The 18523-nt window shown below is 48.1% G+C and overlaps 1 protein-coding gene across 6 annotated transcripts in view; it reads left to right on the top strand.

Annotated features, from left to right (window-relative positions):
- The window catches only part of LOC140396632 (alpha-(1,6)-fucosyltransferase), a 1055147-nt gene that overhangs the window by 940326 nt on the left and 96298 nt on the right, over positions 1-18523 (top strand). The window lies entirely within an intron of this gene.

Below are 18523 nucleotides of genomic sequence, written 5' to 3'. Positions count from 1 at the left end.
TGGAGTTTAGGGTCCAGGCAGCTGAAGGCATAAGTGAGCAATAGTGGCAGAAAGGAAACCGTGGCTGTGCAAGAAGCCAGGATTGGACGAAAGCAGAGTTGACAGTGGAGGAGGTTGCAGAGATTGAGAGGAATAAGACAATGGAGGAATCTGAACACAAAGGTATGAGAATTTTACTTTTATGCCGTTGCTGGATCAGGAGTTAATATGGGTCAGGGCGGCATGTGGCGCAGTGGTTCGCACTCGGACTGCAGCACTGAGGACCCGGGTTCGAACCCCGGCCCTGGGTTACTGTCCGTGTGGAGTTTGCACATTCTCCCCGTGTCTGCATGGGTTTCACCCCCACAACCCAAAGATGTGCAGGGTAGGTGGATTGGCCACGCTAAATTGCCCCTTCATTGGAAAAAAATAATTGGGTACTCTTAAGTTTAAAAAAAAAAGGAGTTGATATGGGTCAGCAAACACAAGGAAAATGGAAGACAAGAGGCTGGATTCTCCGCTTCTTGATGCCGAAATTGCATTCGGCGACGGGGCGGAGAATCCGTTTTGGTGCCGAAATCAGGAGGGGCGCCGGATTTTCGATTCTCCTCCCTATGAAAATCGGCGTACTCGAGGAGTACGCCACACTGAGTATCCACCGCCTCAAGCCATCGCCTGAGGCCCGCCCGTGATGCTTCGTTGCCGACGGGCCAGACGTGTGCTCACACCATCTGGGATCCTCGCGTGGTTGCTGCGGATTCAGTCCGGGGCCGCCACAGTCGGCAGAGGGCCGATTGGCGGGCAGGGGGGGCTTCATCTGGGCTCGGGGCAATGTGGGTAGGCGGTCCGGAGCGTACGAGCAGCCGATGCGGGGCATTACTTTGGCCAGGTCCGCGGGTTGAGTCTGACATGGAGTATGGCGCGGCCGTTGTACGCATGCGCGCTTCTGAACCAGAAATGCTGGGGATCGTATCGGCAGCTAGAGCTGCGAGTTCTACGACGGCTCCATGCTAGGCCCCAGCAAAACGGGGAATCGGTGGCCTTTTGACGCCAGTTATCCTGTCTTAAAAACCACAGGTTACACAACAGCATCAGCGCTTAGACTCAAAATCGGAGAATCCAGTCTAAGGTCTTGGTGCAAGTTAGGATCCAGGAAGCAAAGTTTTGGAAGAGTACGGTGATTGTCCCTTTAAGGGCAACAGAGCAGAGTACAGGTCCGGTGGCCTTTGTGACCAATCGGGATTCAAGAGTGTTGAATCACCCCCATGGAGAGCGAGGCTCCGAAGCAGTCATTTTGGGTGCTCACTGCAGCCATGAGGCTGCTGCACAATTCTTACTAATAAATATCTTTTGTGTTCACTAATGAAGTTTGTGAAAGGGCATCTTTACAATGAGGTTGTGTTACTTTGAGAGACTAGACAAGCTGGTGCTATTATCCTGAGAGCAGAGGAGAAGTTTGATAGACGTGTTCAAAATAACAAAGGATCTTAACAGAATAAATAAGAAGAAACCTTCCAGTGGCAGAAGAGTCAACAACCAGAATACACAGATTTAAGATAATTGGTGGTAATTAGATACTTCTTTTAAAGACCCAGCATAGGTCCAATGGGTTGAATGACCTCTTTCTTTGTTGTATCATTCTATCATTCTGTACGGGTATTGGGGCAGTCAAATCTGGAGGTAACAAACTTGCGGATAAGGGTTTCAGCAGAAGATGGGCTGAGGCAGGGATAGAGGTGGTCAGTATCGCAGTGTTGGAATTGAACAGTCCATTCAAAGCCAATTGAACAAAAGCAAGTAATTTGTTGTAACTTAATAATAATCTTAATTAGTGTCACAAGTAGGCTTACATTAACACGGCTAGGAAGTTATTGTGAAAATTCCCTAGTTGCCACACTCCGGCGCCTGTTCAGGTTCACTGAGGGAGAATTCAGAATGTCCAGTTCACCTCACAGCAATTTCTTTCAGGACTTATAGGAGGATCACCAAAACTGGGACTTCCACTGCCTTCCCCTAGTCTTTGAAGCTGAATTTCCCAATGTGTGATCTGTGTGAGGAGATTGGCTCATATCTGGACGTTGCAGGAAATTCCTTCGATGTCCTGGTGTGCACCGCTTCTAAGCCAACAGTGCATGTTTGGAAAAAGTGGCCTTTTATAGAAAATTGAAGATACTTGAATGATAAATTGCTGTGTTGAAATTAATTGGGTTTATTGTGGGACGGAATGTCAAGCTGGATCAAGGGCCCTGGTGGAAGCCAATCCAAATAATCTGCCGCTAGCACTCATGTGACTTGGATTATCATGAGTAAGTGAGCAGTGGGTGAAACTTGTTATGATTCCTCATTCGTTTTCTTCTCCCTCTGGGCAACCTCAGTTGTGTAATCAGCCATAAAGAACTTCTGTGTTTCATTTGAAGGTCTGGAACCTGCAACAAAAGCTGCAACAATTCATGCCAAATTCTTCCATCCTTGTGTCCAACATCATCCACTACCTTGCCCCTCCCTATATCTGGAGCCATTTGCCAGTCCTACAATCCAATCAGAACTCTTCTTTCCTCCAATTCTGGGCATCCATGTTTCCACAATTTCTTTCACCTCACTGAGGGTAGCCATGCCTTCAGCTGTCCCCTGGGTTGAGGAATTCCCTCCCTTAACTCCTCAACATCCTCCTCTTCCTATAACTATGTGCAAGATTGAGATTGACATTTTTTTTGACTCTATGGGAATCAAAGGATATGGGGGTCAAGCAGGGAAGTGGGATTGAGGTAGAATCAGCCATACTCTTTCTGAAAGCGTTCTGTGTGGAGAACAAAGAAAAAAGACAATTACAGCACAGGAATAGGCCCTTCGGCCCTCCAAACCTGTATGCTGCCCATCTGAACTAAAAAACCCTACCCTTCCGGGGACCATATCCCTCTATCCCATCCTATTCTTGAATTTGTCAAGACACCCCTTAAAAGTCACTATCATATCTGCTTCCACTACTTCCCCCGGCAGCGAATTACAAGCTCCCACTACCCTTTGTGTAAAAAAAACTTGCCTTGTACATCTCATTTAAACCTTGCCCCTCACACCTTAAATCTATGCTCCCTAGTAATTGATTCTTCCACCCTGGGACAAAGCTTCTGACTATCCACTCTGTCTATGCCCCTCATAATCTTGTAGACTTCTAACAGGACGCCCCTCAAACTCTGTCTCTCTCCAGTGAGAACAAACCAAGTTACTCCAACCTCTACTCTTATCTAATGCCCTCCATACCAGGCAACATCCTAGTAAATATTTTCTGTACCCTCTCCAAAGCCTCCACACCCTTCTGGTAATATGGCGACCAGAATTGAACACTATATTCCAATTGCAGCCTAAAAAGGGAAGGAGGCCATTCAGCCCATCTACTTTGCACTGGCCCTTGGAAAGAGCACCCAACTTAAACGCAGGCTTCCATCCTATCCCTGCAACCCAGTAACCCGACCGAACATTTTGAATACTAAGGGGCAATTTAGCATGGCCAATCCACCTAACCTGCCCATCTTTGGACTGTGGGAAGAAACCGGAGCACCTGGAGGAATCCCATGCAGACACGGGGAGAAATTGCAAACTCCACACAGACAGTCACCCAAGGCCAGAATTTAACCTGGGCCCTGGAACTGTGAGGCAGCAGTGCTAACCACTGTGCCAACATGCCGCCCGTACAAAAAGATTTAGGAACATTTTCCAGTTCAGTTACATGGATAGATTGGAGATGTTTGGACTTTCTTAATTCATTCATGGGATGTGGGCATTGCTTGCTGGGCCAGCATTTATTTCCATTCCTAATTGCCCTTGAGAAGGTGGTGGGTTGCCTTTTCAACCACTGCAGTCCATGTGGTGAAGGTACACTCTCAGTGCTGTTAGAGAGTGAGTTATGCAATTGCTTATTACATCTATGAAGAACAGAATTCTTAGTTAAAATTTCAACCACCTTGATGCCTTTTGGTACCAAACCTGAGGATATTCTATTGCCTAAAAAAGAAATTCATTGATGGGATTTGAAATCTGAGTACTATCTGTGGGGAAGAATGCACAACATACCCTGAAATATGAAAATTCTATTTCAATCAGTTGCCTTGACCTGCCCATGACCTTCTAGATGGTAGTGTTCATGGGTTTGGAAGATGTTGTCGAAGGAGCCTTGAGTTCCTACAGTGCAACTTATAGATGGTACACATGGCTGCTACCGTGCTTCGGTAGTTGAGATTGTGAATGTTTAATGTGGTGGAAGGGATGCCTATCAAGAGGGCTACAGTGTTCTGGAAGGTGTCGAGCTTCTTGAGTGTTGTTAGATCTTCACTCATCCAGACAAGGGGAGAGTATTCTATCACACTCCCGACTTGTGCCTTGTAGATTGTGGACAGGCTTTGGAGAGTCAGGAGGTGAGTTTCTAGCCACAGGACTCCTAGCCTCTGACCTGCTCTTGTAGCCACAGAATTCATATGGCTAGTCCTGTTCAGTTTCTGGTTACTGGTGACCCCAGGATATTGACAGATTGAATTGGATTGGTTTGAGAAATCACTTCCAACATTTTATGCACCTTGGGCAAGATTAGTAAATCCCAAATTAAATGCTCCAGTGTCTCTGCATCTGGGTGCAGTGGTAATGTCACCGGATTATTATTCCAGAGAACCAGGCTAATGCTCTGGAGACACAGTTCAAATCCCACCAAGACAGTTGGTGGAATTTAAATTCAATTAATAAATCTGGAATATAAAGCTCATCTCCGTAATAGTGACCGTGACAACCACCACTGATTGTGGTAAGAACCCATCTGGCTGACTGATGTATATTTAGGGAAGGCAATCTGCCGTACTTGCCTAGTCTGTCCAATATGGGACTCCAGATGCACAGTAATCTGGTCAATTCTTAACTGCCCTCTGAAATGACCTAGAAAGCCACTCAGTTCAAGGCCAATTAGGGATGGCCGAGAAATGCTGGCCTTGCCAGCGACGCCCACATCCCATGAAAGAATAAACGGAAAATGGGCAAAAAGGGTTGTTTATTCCTCTTTGATTAATACTGATTGCTCATTGGGATTTTGACACAACATTTGTTACATTTTCTTCGGAAATTAATGCGTCATTAATCTTGCGAGCTAGTTTGTTCCTTTAAGAAAACAAAGTTGAATTGTTGTCTGATCAATCAAGAGCTTAATTGCTATTTGATGAGGGGAATTTGCAGATTCGGAGGTGCTCGTAAATTTTGTCTAGTAGCCTTGAATTAATCAACATTAAACCACTGTCCTTCTTCCTTCTCTTTTTAGACTTTTGACAGTTTAAAGCATGAAGAGTAATGCATTTCTCAACAATATTTATATATAATCATGGCATCCTCAATGCAATGCCCTGCCTGTTAATACGAGAGTTTCACGATATAGTTCACAATAAATGAAGCTTGCTCAACTGGCAATTTATGGACTGATTGGCCTGCTAAGCAGTTAGAAATGTATCATTTAACGTTTGTTTCCTTAGCACAGGCTCTTGCAGAATTCCAGTCTAGCAAACAGAAACCGTGTGCTTTCATATCCTGCATTCGAAATACACAGCAACTTCACAGCTCAAAAAACAATTACGTGTCCGTTTGATTGCTCTGTCAGTTGGAAAGAACTTTTACTTCATCTGCCTTCAATCACATCAACTTTCCCTCTGTCTTCCTGGCCTATGCTATGTCCTCAATTTTAACTCCTACTTCTCGGCAACTCTCTCTCTCTCTCCCTCCCTCTCTCTCCCTCTCTCTCTCTCCCTCCCTCCCTCCCTCTCCCTCCCTCCCTCTCCCTCCCTCCCTCTCCCTCCCTCCCTCTCCCTCCCTCCCTCTCTTCCCCCCCCCCTCCCTCTCTTCCCCCCCCCCTCCCTCTCTTCCCCCCCCCCTCCCTCTCTTCCCCCCCCCCTCCCTCTCTTCCCCCCCCCCTCCCTCTCTTCCCCCCCCCCTCCCTCTCTTCCCCCCCCCCTCCCTCTCTTCCCCCCCCCCCCTCCCTCTCTTCCCCCCCCCCCCTCCCTCTCTTCCCCCCCCCCTCCCTCTCTTCCCCCCCCCCCTCCCTCTCTTCCCCCCCCCCTCCCTCTCTTCCCCCCCCCCTCCCTCTCTTCCCCCCCCCCCTCCCTCTCTTCCCCCCCCCCCCCTCCCTCTCTTCCCCCCCCCCCCCTCCCTCTCTTCCCCCCCCCCCCTCCCTCTCTTCCCCCCCCCCCCCCCCAAGATTGGCTGAAATGCAGCTCACCTGTGATTGCTATCTGTTTACCTCATTCTCAGGTTGAAATCTGTACTCAAGTGATGTGAGTCACATTTGCATCTACCTGTCTCATCAGCTTGGTTTTTTTTTAGCATCCAAATTAAGCTTTAGACATGGGCAGGAAAGCATACCATGGATCTAACGCATAGCAAGGTTCGTTCCCCAACTTTCCATTGCTCCTGCCATGTCGTGACGGGACTGGCAAAATAGTTGAGAAGCTCCTCTCTGACCTGCATAGGCACTAACAAATCCGTACGCGGATCTCATCTCCGTCTTAAATGAGCGACCCCTTATTGTGTTTTTTTAAACAAACATTTTATTAAGGCATTTATGGTTTTATAATAACAAAAGATACAAATGCAAATGTAAACATAATTCAGTGTGGAACACACCCCTCCATCTCTCACTGATCCCGCCTAAGCTCGACAAAAATAATCTAGCTCCCCCTGCCTTCCTTACTCCCTAACCCCTTGTTGAATCTGGCTAACAGTTTAGTTTTCCCCGAAGAAGTTGATAAACGGCTGCCACCTCCGAACGAACCCTAATGTTGATCCTCTCAGGGCAAACTTAATTTTCTCAAGCCTGAGGAATCCAGCCATGTCACTAACCCATATCCCTGAAGCGACCCCTTATTTTTAAACAGTGACTCTTAGTTCTAGATTTTCCCACAAGAAGAAACATCCACCCTGTCAATACCCCTCAGGATCTTTATACATATCAATGTAATATTCAATTGTACCAAAGTTAGCACGTGCACGAGGTGTTCCTGCAAAGGTCCGATAATGGGTGCCACCAGCAGACATGACTAGGCAAGTGTGGATTATATTGAAAAGGGGCTGCATTTTGGGGAAATGTTCCTGTTCATGGAAGAGGTAAGGAAGATGTAGCCAGGTTTGCCGGTGCGCTCTAAGAGGCAAGAAATGGCTGAAGGTGAGCCTAGGCCTGCAGATTCTGGTGCATGCTGTGCTTGGACATACGAAGAACACTAGTCCAACCAGCCCAGAGTTTCATTCCTTGGTTGGCCGACCTCCTCTCAATGCAAGAAGGGAGCTAAAGGAAGCACCTCCAATGGGAAAACTGACTCTGGAAATATAGCAGCTGGTGTGGAACATGGAAACAATCTTAAAGACTCCTACACACTTGAGCAACAAGCGGTGACAGTAAATAAATCAATCTGTATTTCTTCTCATCCGGGGCAGGAAAATTGACATTTGATTTTGCCTTGTGTGTGTGTGTGTGTGATAAACTCGAATCATTTTTCTGAGCAGCTCTGTCGCAGAAGAGTCAATGTTGATATTTATGTATCATAAGGTTTAATCTGTCGCTCTGAGTTAATCATGAGCACCGATAATTTAGGGAAGCTGAAGGGATTCGCCCCATTATTTTATTTTAATGAGACATCATTAATGAAACAAGATTGTATCCCGGTGGCCCTGCAATTCCGACACTGATATTTCTCATTATGTTGTGTTGCAAATCATTGTTCCTCTGTTGAAATATACTGAAGAAATGTTGCTGTTTAATAATAGGACAAACTCCAAAAATAACTTCTAAATGCAAAATACGTTGGTGGCAAAAACATTGGTTGGGTTCCGAAATTGTGCTGTCTTGAAATGAGCACCACTTTAATGATGGAGAGATAAGCACTGACCTCTTGAAACAGGCAATCGGCTCAGGCAGTGGATGCCGATTCGTTTGAATGTGCGCAAAGCTGGACCTGTTACTGGCTGGAGCACAGCTCAACTCGCACAAAACCTAATTCGGCTGGAAGATCAGGGCTAGAATGATCTGTCCCTCCCCTGGATTTGTTAATGCTTATGCAGGTCAGAGAGGGACCTCCAAACTCTTTTGTCAGTCCCGTTACATCCAGTTGTAAAAGGTGGTGGACAATTAAAGGAGAAGGCTCCACAGATATCCCTAAACTCAATGATATGGAGGTCCGGCACATCAGTGCAAAAAATAAGGCTGAAGCATTTGCAACAATCTTCAGCCAGAAGAGCCGAGTGGATGATCCATCTCGGTCACTTCCCAAGGTCCCAGCATCACAGATATGAGTCTTTAACCAATTTGGTTCACTCCGCGTGATATGAAGAACCGGCTGAAGGCACTGGATACTTCAAAGGCTATCGGTCCTGACAATGTTCTGGCAATAATACTGAAGTCTTGGTGCTCCAGACCTAGATGCAAGCCTAGCCAAATAGTTCCAGTACAGCTGCAACACTGGCATCTAACCGGCAATGTGGAATATTGCCCAGGTGTGTTCTGTCCATAAAAAGCTGGCCAAATCCAACTCAACTAAATACCGCCTCATCAGTCTACTCTCGATCACCAGCAAAGTCATGGCAAGTGTCATCAACAGCACCATCAAGTGGCACATATGCTGCTCGTCTATGCTAAGTTTGGGTTCCGCCAGGATCACTCAGCTCCTGATTTCATTACACCTTGGCCCAAATGTGGACAGAAGAGCTGAACAAGAGATGAGCTGAGAGTGACTGCCCTTGAGTGTGGCATAAAGGAGTCCTAGCTAAACTGAAGTCAATGGGAATCAGCAGAAAAAAACTCCACTAGTTGGAGTCATACCTTGCACAAATTAAGATGGTTATGTTCGTTGATGGTCAATCATCTCACTCCTGGGACATCACTGCAGGAGTTCATTAAGGGAGTATCCTTGACCCGATCACCTCAGCCATTTCATCAGTGACCTTCCCTCCATCATAAGGTCAGAATTCCGATATATACAGACAATTGCACAATGTTCAGCATCTTTCACAGCTGCCCATATGTGGCAATACCAGGACAATATTCAGACTTGGGCTGATGAGTAGCAATTAACATTTTCGGCACACAAGTGCCAGGCAATTACCATCTCCAATAAGAGAGGATCTTATCATCACTCCTTGACATTCAACAGCAAACCATCACTGAACCCCCACTATCAGCATTTTGGGGGGTTCCCATTGACCAGAAACTGACCTGGGGCTGTTGTACAAATACTGTGGCCAGAAGAGCAGATCAGAGGCTGGAGATTCTGCGGTGAGATACCCATCCTGACTCCCCAAAACCTATCCACTATCTACAAGGTACAAGTCGGGGGGTTGATGGAATTCTCTCCACTTACCTGGGTGAGTGCAGCTCCAACAAAACCCAAGAAGCTCAACCCTTGATTGGCATCCCAGCCACCGCCTTAAATATTCACCATCTCCACCATTGATAAACAGTGGGAGCAGTGTGTGTCAGCTACAAGCTGAACTGCAGCAACTCACCAAGGCTCATTAGACAGCACCTTCCAAACCCTTGAGCTCTACCACCTAGAAGCAGAAACATGGGAACACCACGACCTGCAAGATCTCCAAGCTACTCACCATCCTGACTTGGAAATATATCGGCCATTCTTTCACTGTGACTGGGTGAAACTCCTGGAACTCCCTCCCTAACAGCTCTGTGGGTGTTCCTACACCACGTGGACTGCAGCGGTTCAAGAAGGCTGCTCACCACCTTCTTATCAATGCAATTGGGGATGGCCACTAAATGCTGATCTAGCCCAACGAAGCTCAAATCCTGTAAAATGAATTTTAAAATAACAACAGTTCTGCAGGAGATCATAAAGTGAAATAGACTGTTTATATCTCAGGATATTTTATGTATTCTTCCTCACAGATAGTGCTCAGATTTCAAATCCTATCAATGATTTTCTTTTATAACCAATAGGATATCATCTCAAGTTTGGCAAGAAAAGGCATCGAGGTGAAAGATGGTTGACATGTTAAGAAAAAAAGTTGTGTCCTTCATAAACTTAACAATAAGCAATTGCATAACTTCAAATAATCAACAACAAAAAACTGCTTGAGTAAACAGCTGTCAGATAGCCTGTTGACTCTTGTGCCTAATAAGATTCTTATGTGGCTAATTAAAGACCACTTAAGTGCCTTATCACGCAGCTGCCACTATTTTCCCAGTGACGGGGGACACCTAGGCAACTTGGGTAGCCTCAAGCTTTTATTGAGCAAGCTGGTGTTAGAAATGAGTTTTTTTGGGGGGCAGTTTAATCTCCTCTGGGGATCCACTCTGTCCATCGGAGGCACCCCCCCTCCCCCCCACACCTACACATGTCCGAGGCAGCCCTGCGCACCCCCCCCCCCCCCCCCCCCTTAACCCCTCTCCCTGGGGCCTGGTAGACAGGTCCCACACCTGGAGCCTACTCTGCAGTCTGGCCACCGTTAGTACCTCTTCTTCGGGGACCACCTGTACTCTCCGCACTGGCCACTGCTCCAACCTGGCACTGCTGGGACTAGGGAAGTGCTGCCCATCTGATTGACTGATACCTCACTTAAGGCAGGATTCTCGCCCCCCCCCCCCCCCCACCCCGTTCACAACCTCCCCACCATCATGCCCCTTCCCCCACAGTTAGGGGTGAGAGTCTCAATCTTTATCAAAGAGCACCCTGCCGTGTGTAAAATGGCTGCGGAGCAACCGGTTACAGCGTAGACGTGTTCCCTGTTGTACCTTTGGGTGGCAGGATAGAACACCTCACCATCTGAAAGAATTTTGCCCTTAATCGTCTAACTTTTTCACTGCTTCCAAAGCAGCTCCTGTTAATTTGCAGCTCTATCTGAATCTGCCCTTGTATCCATTCTGATAGTTCCATAAAAGTTTTTATTGATCTTATGTGACTTTATCCTAATGGACAAAATGTCACTTCGATGACTTCACCATTTTCTGTGGAAATGCGACAATGCAGTTAGCCTAATGGCCTGAAACGCTGACAAATCGAGTTCAGACTGGCACCTGATGATGAGTGGAACCGAGGAAAAAGTGATTGAAAGATTCAGTGACAGTTCCTGCGTTGTGAGTGACAGCTTCAGGAATGAAATGAGCTGTCAGTGACAGGTGCTCTGGCTATAGTTGGACAGCAATTGAAAAGGCACTTCATAAAAATAATGATTCTTGTACCCTTGCTGCTTATTTCCTGTGTTCAGAAAGATTGAGTGTGTCGTGGTGCTGCTAACATGGTGGCTTGAGGTTTTAGGCCATTCACCATTTGCCAGCACAAATCCAAATGCTGTCTGACATGACCCAGTGAATCGTTACAGATAAGCTGCTTTTCTCCATCATCCAGATTCAAAAGCAGACTTGCATGTGTTTAAGTAGGAAGAGAAATGTGTACATACACAGTATCTGAGAGAAACTTAGTCTGTCGAAGTGAATGAATTGTGTGAAAGGTTGTATTAAATATTAAATAAGAATGGAAAACACTTCTTGGCAAATATGTTGACGCATTGACAGCCTAAAGTATGTGTTGTGCTTTACTTACACAGATATCTTAACTCTTCCTGCAAGCGCAAGATATTCAGGCACAGTAAAATAAATATTTTTATTGTAAATCACATATTCATAACCAGCTCCTCCACATTTTTCAGCATTGGGGTTCTGCTTAAACGCCAAATTCAAATCTGCTGTCAGAGACAGTGATGTAGAGTGATAATTCCTGAGGATTGCAGTACACCGAGTATAGAGAGAAAAAAGCATTGCTACTGTGTTTGGAAACATGAAAAGACATACAGCGAGAGTGCAGGAAAGATTCACAAGACTGGTTCCAGGCATGAGGAACTTCAGTTCCAGAGATTGGAGAAGTTGGGACTGTTTTCCCTGGAGAAAAGAACGTTGAAAGGAGACTTGATCAGGGTATTCAAAATTCAGAGGACTCTGGACAAGGTGGATAAGAAAAAACTGTTCCGACTGGTGGAAGGATCGAGAATGAGCGGGCGCAGATATAATATAATTGGTAAAGGAAGCACTGGCGATATGAGGGGAAACCTTTTAGCGCAGCGAGTAGTTAGGATTGAACTGCATTACCTGAGAGTGTGGCGGAGGCAGGTTTAGTTGAGGCATTGAAGGGGGAGTTGAATTATTATCTGAAAAGGCAAAATGTGCAGGGCTATGGGGAGAAGGCCAGTGAGTGGTACTAAGTGCATCACTCATTCGGGAGAGCTGGTGCAGATACGATAAGCCGTATCGTCTCCTTCTGCGCTGTAACAATTCTGTCATTCTGTATTAGCACCATGTTTTCTATACAATGATAGTTTTCTTTTCATCCGAACCAGTTACTTTGTGATGATATACTCCACAGTCAGGTCTGAAATCGTGAATGCTTCCGATTTAACTGCTTGAGGAATGAGAGATTTTTGTGCCCTTCTTTGAATACTTTCAGAAGAAGGTTCGTCCAATGGGCCTGGGCCATCTGGTTCATTGATTGAAGCTGCCCCAGTGTATAAAACATAACGTCCTTAACCATATGAAAAACTAGAAACTTTTATGTCTCTTAAATTTGAACCAAATATTGTATCACAGAACAGCTTTCTGGTTTCTCTCAGTTACCAACCCACCCAGATGATTTTTTAAAAAGTATTTTTATTCCACAGATTTTCCCCGTTTTCACACTTCAAAGACAACCCCTCATTTAACCCCCTCAGCTCAAACTTCCCCTTCTCCAGGTTCAAAATCTCCAGCAGCTCGGGCCAGTCCGACACCCCGAATATTGCTTCTACGGGACTGGGCTCCACCTCCACATGCAAGACCCCCGGGAATATACTGAACATTGTTCTCCAGAACCTTTCCAATTTTGGGCAGGACCAAAACATATGAACATGGTTCACGGGGCCCCTCCTACACCGCTCACAGACATCTCCCACTCCCTCGAACAGCCAGCTCATCCTTGTCCTCGTGATGTGTGCCCTGTACACTACCTTCAGCTGTTTAGGTCCCAACCTCACACACAAAGTCGAGGCATTCACCCTCCGCAGCACCTCACACCACAGTCCCTCTCCGCCCAGGCAATTTTGATGGTGACAGTTAATGGCTGTCAAATTAAAAGATATCTAGGCCGGGATTTTCCATTCTGGAACCTAAGTGCTCCCACCAGTGGAAATTCCTGACTGGTCTCCGCTGGCGCTAGGAGCGGGGCCCAGGATGCGAGTCTCTCCACTTCACCATTCATATTTATGCATGGGAGTGAGCTCGCCGGATTCTGTTGGTATCCTGGTATCGGGCTGCCTGCTCAAAATGTTTCACTTCCTCTCCTTACAGGAGCTAACAATCGTAGCAAGAGTGTTTATAAACATTGTGGTTAGCATCAAAGTAGGGTAATGGAGGTGCATTCAAGCATGAAGGGAAAGATAAATAAACAATCCACCAAGCACCTGTCTCTGGACTAATAAAACTGTCAATCACTGGCAAGTGAAGGGCGCAATCTATTGGCCTCACCGCAACCAACTCTGGACACAACGAGGCTGGTAAATCTCGCGAGAGGCCTTGCGCAAGATTTACCAGCCTCATCATGCCTCATGAGATCTAATGAGATCTCGCGAGGCATCATGGTCTGGATCTCACCAAATGGAATCGGGACCAGATTTGCATATTCAAGTGAGTAGTTAGTCTCACTTGAATATGTCTATGCCGGATCTACAAGTGCCCGGGATCAAATGGCCTCACCTCAGAGACCCAGGGTGGGCACCGTTTAGAACTGGTCTCTCCCAGACATTCAGGGGCTCATGGGTGATTGGGCTCTGGTCAGGGTGGTAACCTGGCACCCCAGCACCTGCTAGGGTGTCCAGGTGGCACTGTCAGGCTGGCAGGGGCACTGCCACGGTGACAGGCTGGCAGTGCTGAAGTGTCCAGGTGGCATCATGCCTGTACCGAGGATCAGGCCCAGGGGTGCCCTGCCCATATGAGGTGGGGTTTGGGGGCTCAAGGACCCCCTTCTTGATGAGTTGAGGCATTGGGGAGGTCGGGAGGCCTCGGTGGGGGGGCCTAAAGAAGGGCGCTATTCAAAAATGGCGCTCTGATCTCTTTCCTGCACTGGCGAGCCATGCTCATTAGTGTAGGAAATGGGACTTAGTGCAGCCTCGGTGGGGCATTCCTTGCTGGGGCCCAGCAATGAAGCAGAGGTCCGTTTAATAGTGGGGTCGATCTCGGCACTGCTAGCGCCAGGAAAAACCCGGCTAAATGTGTCGACTCGGGTCTCTGTTTCATTTCCGTTAAATCGCGTCCAAATGTATTGCTGTGTGAAATTGAGCGTTTTACCAAGTGCACGTCGGAATTCGAGGAAGACTCTGACACTTATAACAGCTGCTGCTTTAAACCCGTTTGTCTGAGGTAGCAGATGATAGGGAAAGGTAAGTGAAAATGCGGTGATTTTGCACTGTAATGCCTGGACTGCTCTTTGGTTTTCAGGCAGTGGTTATGAGGGTCTCTGATGGGGGTCTAGAATTGGGGTCTCTGAAGGGGGGTTCTATAGGAGGTTCCGATGGGGGCTGGGGGAGGTTATGGGGGAGGGAGTCTGGTCACCCTCACACGTGCATGCTGTAGGGCTGGGGTGACCCGTTATTCCCAAGGCGGGAGGGAGGATGCTCCTACTTGGCAGCAAGGAGCGGGGCAGGATTTGAATTGTGGGGGGAGAGGGCCCTCCGATGGACTTAGGGGCACCTCAGTTATGAACTGGGACCCCCTTGACCCACCTTGGGGTCCACCGCATCAGGGCCACACTTGAGAAAACTTGCACCACAGCCCACCTAGTGGATTTACCGCTGTGGGGAGGTCGGTGCATAACTGGGGAGGGGGCGCAGTGCTGAATCAGGCTTCTTTTTTTTAAAAATATATTTTATTGAAATTTTTTTCCCTGAGCAACATTTTTCCCTTTTACAAAACAAGCGAAACGATAACAGTAACAAAACAGAAATTTTTAAACTTTTTAACAATAATAATAATAATATACAAGTAACAAAACCTCGTACTCTATTGACCTATACTCAATTGAGCCTCCTCCCCCCTCCCCCCCCTCCCCCCTGGGTTGCTGCTGCTGGTCATCCGTCTTCCCTCTAACGTTCCCCTAGGTAGTCGAGAAATGGCTGCCACCGCCTGGTGAACCCTTGAGCCGATCCTCTCAGGGCAAACTTTATCTGCTCCAGTTTAATAAACCCCGCCATATCGTTTACCCAGGCCTCCAGTCCGGGGGGTTTCGCCTCCTTCCACATGAGTAGGATCCTGCGCCGGGCTACGAGGGACGCAAAGGCCACGACATCGGCCTCTTTCGCCTCCTGCACTCCCGGCTCTTCCGCAACTCCAAATAGAGCTAACCCCCAGCCTGGTTTGACCCGGGCCTTCACCACCTGCGAAATCACTCCCGTCACTCCCTTCCAATACCCTTCCAGTGCCGGGCACGCCCAAAACATATGTGCGTGGTTTGCCGGGCTCCCGCCACACCTCCCACATTTGTCCTCCACTCCAAAGAACCTGCTCAATCTTGCCCCCGTTATGTGTGCTCTATGTAGCACCTTAAATTGAATCAGGCTAAGCCTGGCGCATGAGGAAGAGGAATTTACCCTGCTTAGGGCATCAGCCCACATACCCTTCTCTATCTCCTCCCCTAATTCTTCTTCCCACTTTCTTTTTAGTTCGCCCACCGACTCCTCCCCCTCTTCCCTCATCTCACTATAAATCTCTAACACCTTGCCCTCTCCGACCCACACCCCTGAAAGCACCCTGTCCTGTATCCCCTGTGTCGGGAGCCACGGAAATTCCCTCACCTGTTGTCTAGTAAACGCCCTCACCTGCATATATCTCAAGAAATTCCCCCGGGGTAACTTATACTTTTCCTCCAGTGCTCCCAAGCTCGCAAAAGTCCCATCTATGAATAAATCTCCCACCTTCCTAATTCCCAACTGGTACCAGCTTTGAAATCCTCCATCCATTCTTCCTGGGGTGAACCTATGGTTGTTCCTGATAGGGGACCCCACCAGAGCTCCCCGCACCCCTCTCTGTCGCCTCCACTGTCCCCATATGTTCAGTGTTGCCACCACCTCCGGGTTCGTGGTGTACTTTTTCGGTGAGAACGGTAGCGGCGCCGTCACCAGCGCCTCTAGATTCGTCCCTTTACAGGACCTTCTCTCCAGCCTTTTCCACGCCGCTCCCTCACCCTCCATCATCCATCTACGTATCATTGCCACATTGGCGGCCCAATAATAATCTCCCAAGTTCGGTAGTGCCAGTCCTCCTCTGTCCCTACTGCGCTGAAGGAACCCCCTCCTTACTGTCGGAACTTTCCCTGCCCACACAAAGCTCGTAATGCTCCTATCTATTTTATTTAAAAAGGTCCTGGTGATTAAATAGGGAGACATTGAAATACAAATAAGAACCTCGGGAGGACCATCATCTTAATTGCTTGCACCCTGCCCGCCAGCGATAAAGGCTGCATGTCCCACCTCTTAAAGTCCTCCTCCATTTGTTCTACCAGCCGTGTCAGATTAAGTCTGTGCAAGGTTCCCCAGCTCCTAGCGATCTGAATCCCCAAGTATCGGAAGTTTCTTTCCACTTTCCTTAGCGGTAAGCCTTCTATCTCTCTACTCTGGTCCCCTGGATGTATCACATATAATTCACTCTTCCCCATGTTTAACCTATACCCCGAAAATTCCCCGAACCTCCTCAAGATTCGCATAACCTCTATCATCCCCCCCGCTGGGTCTGACACGTATAGCAATAGGTCATCCGCGTATAACGAGACTCGGTGTTCTTCTCCCCCTCTAGTCACCCCTCTCCATTTCCTGGAGTCTCTCAGCGCCATGGCCAGAGGTTCAATTGCCAGCGCAAACAACAATGGAGACAGCGGGCATCCCTGTCTTGTTCCCCTATATAATCGGAAATACTCCGATCTATGTCGACCTGTAACTACGCTTGCCGTCGGTGCCCCATAAAGTAGTCTAACCCAGCGAATAAATCCGTTCCCAAACCCAAACCTCCTTAACACTTCCCATAAATACTCCCACTCCACCCTATCAAATGCCTTCTCTGCGTCCATTGCCGCCAGTATCTCTGCCTCCCCCTCCACTGAGGGCATCATTATCACCCCTAATAGCCGTCGCACGTTAACATTCAATTGTCTCCCTTTTTCGAACCCTGTCTGGTCTTCGTGCACCACCCCTGGGACACAGTCCTCTATCCTCGATGCCAGCACCTTTGCTAGCAGTTTGGCGTCCACGTTCAATAGTGAAATAGGTCTATAGGACCCACACTGCATCGGATCTTTGTCCCTCTTCAAAATTAGCGATATCGTCGCCTCCGACATTGTCGGGGGTAGTGTCCCCCCTTCCCTGGCCTCATTGAACGTCCTCGCCAACAACGGGGCCAACAAGTCCACATATTTCTGTAGAATTCCACCGGGAACCCGTCTGGCCCCGGGGCCTTCCCTGCTTGCATGCTTCCCAGTCCCTTAATAACTTTGTCCACCTCAATCGGCGCCCCCAGGCCTGCCACCGCCTGCTCCTCCACTTTCGGGAACCTCAACTGGTCCAGGAACTGCCGCATCCCCTCCTCTCCCTCTGGGGGCTGAGACCTATACAGTTCTTCATAAAAGGTCTTAAACACCTCATTTATCTGTCCTGCCCTTCGCACAGTGTCTCCCCTTTCATCCCTAATTCCTCCTATCTCCCTCGCTGCTGCCCTCTTTCGCAGTTGGTGCGCCAACAGGCGACTAGCCTTTTCCCCATATTCATACCTCCTCCCCTGTGCCTTCCTCCACAGTACCTCTGCCTTTCTGGTGGTCAGAAGGTCAAACTCGGTCAGGAGTCGTCTCCTCTCCCTGTACAGCTCCTCCACCGGGGTCTCTGCAAATTCCCTATCCACCCTTAAAATCTCCCCCAGTAATCTATCCCTTTCCTTGGCCTCTGTTTTCCTTTTGTGGGCCCCAACAGAAATCAGCTCTCCTCTGACCACCGCTTTTAGTGCTTCCCAGACCACTCCCACAGGGACCTCGCCGTCGTCATTGACCCCCAGGTATCTCTCGATACACCCCCGCACTCTTGCACACACTCCCTCATCCGCCATCAGTCCCACATCTAATCGCCAGAGTGTTTTCTGCTCCCTGTCCTCTCCTACTTCCAGGTCCACCCAATGTGGGGCATGATCCGAAACCGCTATGGCTGAGTATTCAGCTTCTTCCACCCTAGAGATCAACGACCATCCTAAAATAAAAAAATCTATCCGGGAGTACACTTTATGGACGTGGGAGAAGAAGGAATACTCCCTAGCCCTGGGTCTAAGAAATCGCCATGGATCCACTCCCCCCATTTGGTCCATAAACCCCTTAAGTACCTTGGCCGCTGCCGGCCTTCTTCCAGTCCTTGAGCTGGATCTATCTAGCCCCGGGTCCAGCACCGTATTGAAGTCCCCTCCTAAAATCAAATTTCCTGCCTCCAGGTCCGGAATACGCCCCAGCATCCGTCTCATGAACCCCGCATCGTC

Source organism: Scyliorhinus torazame, chromosome 2 (assembly GCF_047496885.1).
Source record: "Scyliorhinus torazame isolate Kashiwa2021f chromosome 2, sScyTor2.1, whole genome shotgun sequence".
Taxonomy (NCBI): Eukaryota; Metazoa; Chordata; class Chondrichthyes; order Carcharhiniformes; family Scyliorhinidae; genus Scyliorhinus; species Scyliorhinus torazame.
Note: the sequence above shows the minus strand (reverse complement) of the source record. Positions and strands in the feature narration are given on the sequence as shown.